Source organism: Bubalus bubalis, chromosome 7, assembly GCF_019923935.1.
Source record: "Bubalus bubalis isolate 160015118507 breed Murrah chromosome 7, NDDB_SH_1, whole genome shotgun sequence".
NCBI classification, from domain to species: Eukaryota; Metazoa; Chordata; class Mammalia; order Artiodactyla; family Bovidae; genus Bubalus; species Bubalus bubalis.
Window position 1 is genome coordinate 40,653,019 of NC_059163.1, and position 6,408 is coordinate 40,659,426.

General features: G+C 49.5%; 1 protein-coding gene across 8 annotated transcripts in view; it reads right to left on the reverse strand.

Moving 5' to 3' along the window:
• Window positions 1-5,204, reverse strand: part of ADGRL3 (adhesion G protein-coupled receptor L3) — a 955,586-nt gene extending 950,382 nt beyond the window's left edge. For all 8 annotated transcript variants that reach the window (XM_044945849.2, XM_044945847.2, XM_044945844.2 and 5 more), the window contains exon 1: window positions 4,759-5,204. The gene's annotated coding sequence lies outside the window, so the exon portion shown is untranslated. The remainder of the gene's footprint in view (window positions 1-4,758) is intronic.
• Between the last annotated feature and the right edge of the window lie 1,204 nt (window positions 5,205-6,408).

Consider the following 6,408-nt stretch of genomic DNA (forward strand, 5'->3'; position numbering starts at 1 on the left):
AGAAAGAAATATTCAGTTGGATGAATCATATCTCCATCTCAGAGATAATGTTCACAATAACTATGATTACCACCAACAGTATTCCATTTAAGTTCTTGAATATGGACCAAATGCTAACAACTTCTAATGTGTATATGTAATCACTCCTGAAGAAATTTGTTAATATTTAACTAAATTCTTGTTTTAAATGTCAACAAGACATTAGTAAGACATAAAATTATTAAGATCTATAGAATCTGTTAGGATTTCCCTGTAGCTCAAAGGGTAAAGAATCTGCCTGAAATGCAGGAGACAATCCCTGGGTCGGGAAGATCCTCTGGAAAAGGGTATGGCAAGCCACTCCAGTATTCTTGCCTGGAGAATCCCATGGACAGCGGAGCCTGATGGGGTACAGTCTGTGGGGTTGCAAAGAGTCAGACATGACTGAGTGACTAACACACATAGAATCTGTTATTATCAAATACAGAAAGGACTCTTCCTTTCACCCACTCTCTAAAAACAGATGGAGAATTTCAATGAACTCAGAGTAGAACAGCTAAGTCTTTTATATATATTTGTATTTGTGAGCTCATGGGCACACTTAACAATTCTAAGAAAAAAATGACACCTGGTTACTTTATGCAGTAGAAAAGTTAATTTCAGTGGGCCACGTAGACTCAGACCAGGGTACTGACATGAAAGAATTTGGGGGACAGTGTGCACATCTTTGGGCTCATAAATGCTATTCACAGACACGCTTGTACTACTGTTTCACACTGGCTAATAAACATCAATATCAAAATCATAATCAATGAAAAATCTGAGTTTTTCTCCCACTGATCAGCAAATCCCTAATAACACACACTCAAAGATAAGAAAGGAAGCATGTCAGGAAGCTCTTACTCATATTTTAAAGTTTTTGTTTATATTTTATTATAAAATAGGATATTCTAGTAGGAAATTCATTTGCATAAAAGAAAAAGACATAAATGCAATAGTGATCAAAGCACAAACATGTCCTTGAAGGCAAACAAATGCTAAATTACAATACAGCCTCTGTCTTTAGGGTTCCTCCCTATGTGAACAAGAGTATATTTTGAATGCTATGCAAATCTAAGAAATCAAAGGGAAAATAGTCATTTGCAAAACTTAAGGAAAGATATTCTCCCTCTAATTCCAAATGCTATAGCCATTCACACCATGCTAAACTAAAGCTGCATAGCATTTCTCAAAATTATTTTGTTTTTAAGTACACAAGCAGTTTTCCTTGCTGATTTCTGGGCAAAAAATGCCCCACTTCTAACAGTAACTATCACTCCTAACTTGGCAGCTCTTTTCAAAGAGAGTTTCATCCAGCAGTTAAAGTTGTCCAAAGGAAATCTGAAAAAACATTTCAGTTTAGCATAATATTATTTGACTGACTTCAATTCTTTCGATTTGATAACTTTTTTTTTAATCTGCTATTTAGGATTAACTTCACTAGAGCTCAGCAAGAAATCAAAAGGAAAACAAGTCCATAAAAAATTTGTCTTTCCTAATTACTAGAAACAATGCCAGCCACAGTGGCTGGAGCCAGTAAGTCTCATACTCACTATTATTCCCTGTGCAAAGGAATGTTTAAAATCTCCAAAATGAAACAAAATAAAATCTCCAAAATGCAAGAAGATCATCATTAATAAACTCATTCCTAAAAGACCTTCCATTCATATTTTCATGGAGGGCTCCCAATCTGAAGGATAATTACACCAAGCAACTTAAAATGAGACATCAAAAGCATTTATCCGTCAAGCAAATCACATGCTGGCTTATCACTCTTTAGGCCATGGATGCCTGGAGCAACCTAATGTATCTATCTAAAATTTTTAAATAGTTCACATAAACCTTCATAGTAATCATTCCTCCTACCCTGAGTTTACGGAAATAGTCTCATCAACCATGCACACCAACAGAGCAGGTTACTGAACACTTAGTTATGAAGAAGTGCTAGGGAATGGCATTCAGGCTCTTGTGACACATTCACCTTCAGCTAAAGACAGCACAATACCCTGACAGACACAGTTCTAATGACATCAGGACCTGTGGAATGTATGACTGCTAGGAAACACATGCTGCTAGGAAACAAAGAACAGATCTGATCAAATCTTCTAACACAGGACCTGGAATCACTGTGATTAGATCTAAAATAAGAGGACAAGTACTCTTTAATCTTCAGAAATACTTGCAAGGGCAAAGGCTTTAACACATACCCTCTAGAAAGGAAAGAAATGTAAGAAGCTAGAATCGCATGGATGAAATCACAATTTCCTAAGTTTTCCACTAGCCCTATCCCATACAAATATAACTTAATCAAAATCAGGCATCAATGATGCAGTATTCCTTTTTTGGTGAGGGAACTGAGGGGTAATCTAAGCTTTTCCAAGATGCCAGTATCTTAAAATTGAAAGAAATGTGAAAATGATGGTACCCAGAATCAAAGTACCCTTTTACATTTACAGTGCTATACTTTCTTTCAACAAAACAATGGGCAACAAACATGAAAGCAGTCAGGGCTAATCTACAACAAAGAATTTCATGTCTCTGATTATTGAAACTGAAAAGTAATTAGCTTTCCAACTTTTTAAAACTGTCTTTGTACACTTTTAACCCTTGGCAACAACAATAACAACAACAAAAGATTGGGTGAAACAAAGGTGAGATATTTCACTACAAATATTCTAACTCCTAGACAAATATCTGGGAATCTCTTGTGGTGATTCTATAAAAGAACTGACAATTCTATCTATAATCCATATATAGACAAATTGAATGCTGGAACTCTAGGTCATTTAGTACCATTACAGATTGAAAAATATACCAGGGAAATCTAGCTAAATTCTGTTTAATCTCAGGGAAACAAAGTACATTCTCCAAATGAAAAATTACAGAAGAACTATTTCTCTGTAGACTCTACAGTGACATCTTTTAACTAGTGTTGATAGCCCATATGACACTAAATTAGCAGACTGCCTATTTACTTCAAAGCAAAACACAGAAGGCAATTTTTCCTTCCAGCCAGAGTCTGTGTATCTCCTCATTTCCCCAGCAGCTGGCTGAAAGGATGTAAAATCGGAGGTCCAAGAAGGCTTATACTTCCTAATGAGTAATCCACCCAAGAAAGTAAACACAACAGACATCACCAGGTCGGGCTCCGAAGGAGACTGGCAGGGCTGCTTACACCGTTGTTTACAATGTGCTCTAACTACCGCAGGCAGGATCACACACAGGCACAGGGAGGAGACACCCAGAGGTGGCTCACACGCCTCGAGTTCGCCCAATTGCTGTGATATCTCTGGCCATAAATTATGCAGCGCACATTTCTATCTGAGAGTGGCCAGAGAATTCTGAGGATCAAGGGTTATGCTGGCTTGACTTGGTTATTTCAACCTGACCGAAAGAGGACTACTCTATCGCTTGGTCCTCACCAGGGCCAATTTGGGGTGCATCGCGCGCTGCACCAGAGATTCTCACGCGCAGCACGCATCTCTTAGAGGTGCTCACTAGGGAACAGGGGACACAGTAGGGCTTCCTTAGAACCCCTACCTCCCCCTCGGCCTCCTCAAACCAGATTTTCCGGTTAAGCGGATCCCAGGCGATTTCGATAAGCAAGCTCAGCTCAAGTAGCATCAGCTCTGTCATCCCGGCAAATTATCTCCGGGCCATCCCCGGAGCGCACTAACGCGCGCACACGTAGACCTGAACACGCCGATCCCGCTGCCGATTAACCCCGGTAGCGGAGGTTCCCCCCTATACACACACATACACACCCACCCACCTACAGTGCCAGGGGGCCTGGCACGCTTAGCCTCTGAGCTCCGACGTGGGACCATCGCCCGGGGTGCGGTGACACTGAAGCTCCGCCGCAGCCCGGAGCTTTCCCTTCACTGGTGAGAAAATACAGGGCGCCTGCGTTCCTACCTGTAACCTAGCCGACCGCGGCCACCAATGCTCTGACCACCCTGCCCCGGCGCCCCGACCGGACTGATTATTGCAACACCGCCCCCCCCCCCACCCCCCGCCCAGTGCCCACTCCCAACACCACGCTGCCCCCGGCGACCCACGAAAGTAGCAGCTTTCTCCAGCCAAAACCGCCTAACAAAGCCAGAGCAAGCAGGTCTAAACCAAACTGCCCGTGAAGGGGACACAGCGGGCGGGGTATGGGGAGGTGGTGAGGCTCCGCGACTCCGGGACACGAACTGGGCAAACGCGACCCCCATGGATGCTTCAGGCAGGTGTCTTGAGAGGGTCCCCTCAGTCCCCATCACCCCTGAGCCGAGCTCCTCACCAGGTCCCTGTGGGTCCTCCAGCCCTCTCCGGCCTCAAGCGGCATAGGTTCCGGGCCGGCAGAGAGAAGGCGCCCCCTGGTTTGCTTTGGGCTCCCACCAGGGGAATGCACTGGGGTGAGACAGGAGGGAAAATTCCCAGGGTGGAAACCGTTCCTATCCCCTAGAGTGCTGGACTGCGAATGCTCCCCGGCCACTCTCCCCTTCATTTCTCTCAGCCGCCAAACCGCCCAGTGGCTGGAAAAACCTCGAACCCGTGCCAAACCCCAGCGCCCACCAGCCTTGAGATTCCCTTCCCGCCCCACATCACGACTGGATGAGTGTGTGTGCGGGCGAGTGTGCAAGTGGGAGGCTGAGTGTGCGTGAATCCTGCGCCCCCTCGGTCGCCTGCCCCGCGGACGCAGACGCCTGCGCCGGGCCGGGGCCACCACTATTAGGAAGAGTGAGAAGAATAAATTACCTTTCGTAACCGCCGGTCCCTGAGCTCGTCCCATCAGTTGCTCAACAACCTGCAGCCTGGTGCAGTTTCCACAATCGAACCATGGAGACCGGGGCAAAATACCGAGCGGCCCCAGCGTAGACACCCCCAGCACACGCGTCCAGGAATTATAACCAGAGCGCAGAGAAGGCAGCGGGAAGGTGGAGACCCCGGCCAAGGAAACAACGAAAAGTCTCCTTCCCCCTTTTCTTCTGCTACACAGCCATGAAGAAAAGGGACGGGGTGGTGGGGTGGCGGGGGAAGCCAAATGCTTGTCTTCCTTTACGTTTCCTCGCTTCACACACACCAAGGGAGTAAAAACGGAGCAAAGAGAGTGGAGGGTTCAAATGTCTCTCCCAGTCCACAGTTGCACAACTTCGGAGTCAGGCTCTGGCTCCAGCAGCAGCCGAGGGACCCCAGCGGCAGCTATTAACATGCGGCAGTCATAGCTGGGGCTGCTTTTCCTCTTGCTGCTGCTGCCGCTTTAGGAAACACGCTGCTGAAGAGACCAAAAATCTGCCACCATCCCCCCAGTCGATCTTTATATCCAGTTCTCCCACCCCACCCCCTTTCTTTTTCTTCTTCTTCCTCGTCCTCCCCTTTCCGCTGGAGAGCGGGAGCGATGGGAAAGGTAGGGGGAGCCGCGAGGGCCAGGGGTGGCTCCTTCTCCGCCAAACCGTCCTCCTCCTCTCGGGGTTCTCTCGCCGCCGAGGGTCTCCCCACGCGCCCGAAACCTCCGCCGAGAGCCGGAGCGAGGGCCCCACAAACTCCTTCCCAGGTGCACAGCGGGGGCTTGCCGGCGGAGCGGGAGCCCGGCCGCCTAGGGCTGCGTCCCGGGGGCCGCGGAGCCCCGAGCCCGGAGGGTGGCTGATTAGCTCGTCGGCCCGGCCGGGCAGCTGCGGACATGTGGGAGCTTCATCGCGCGGCCCCGGGCTCGGCGCTGCCGCCGCCGCCTCCGCCGCCTCTTCGGTTCGTTCTCTTCTTCGACTCCCCGCGAGCGAGCAAGGTTCTGGCGCTCTCCAGACACGCACACTCACACACGCGCACACACGAGCGAGCTTCTGCCAAAGCCAGCCGTGCAACCCGCGCGCGCGCACACCCGGAGAAAGAGGACGGAGGCAAAAAGAGAAGAAAGAAAGGGGAGGGGGCGAGTCACAGGCGGCAGCTGCGGGAGCTGAGGCCACGAGCAGTCCGGGAAAAGGCGGCAGCGGCTGCGGCGGCGCCCACCCGGACCAGCGGCAGCATCTGCATCCCCGCTCCTGGGAACTGGGGCGAGCAGACAACCGGGCGACGCGCCGAGAACCGGTCGGAGCGCGGGCGCACCGAGGCCGTGCAGCCTCCGAGCGGCGGACGCAGCCGGGGCCCTAGCCGAGCCCAGAATGAGCCGCGGGCAAGCGAGCGCCGAGAGCCGAAGAGGGGGCTCGCGCCGCGAGAAGGGGTGGCGGGAGGCAAAACCCGGATCTGGAGTGCTCTCGGGCTCCGCCGCGCGGGCTCCACCTAGCAGCTCGACAAACGCTTGGAGGTGGGAACGAGAGAGCTGCTATAAGAGGCTTTCCTTTCAGGGTTTGTCAAACAAAGGGTACCTCTCCTCGCGGCTTTGAGACAAGCTTTCTCTCTCTCTCTTCCCCTCCC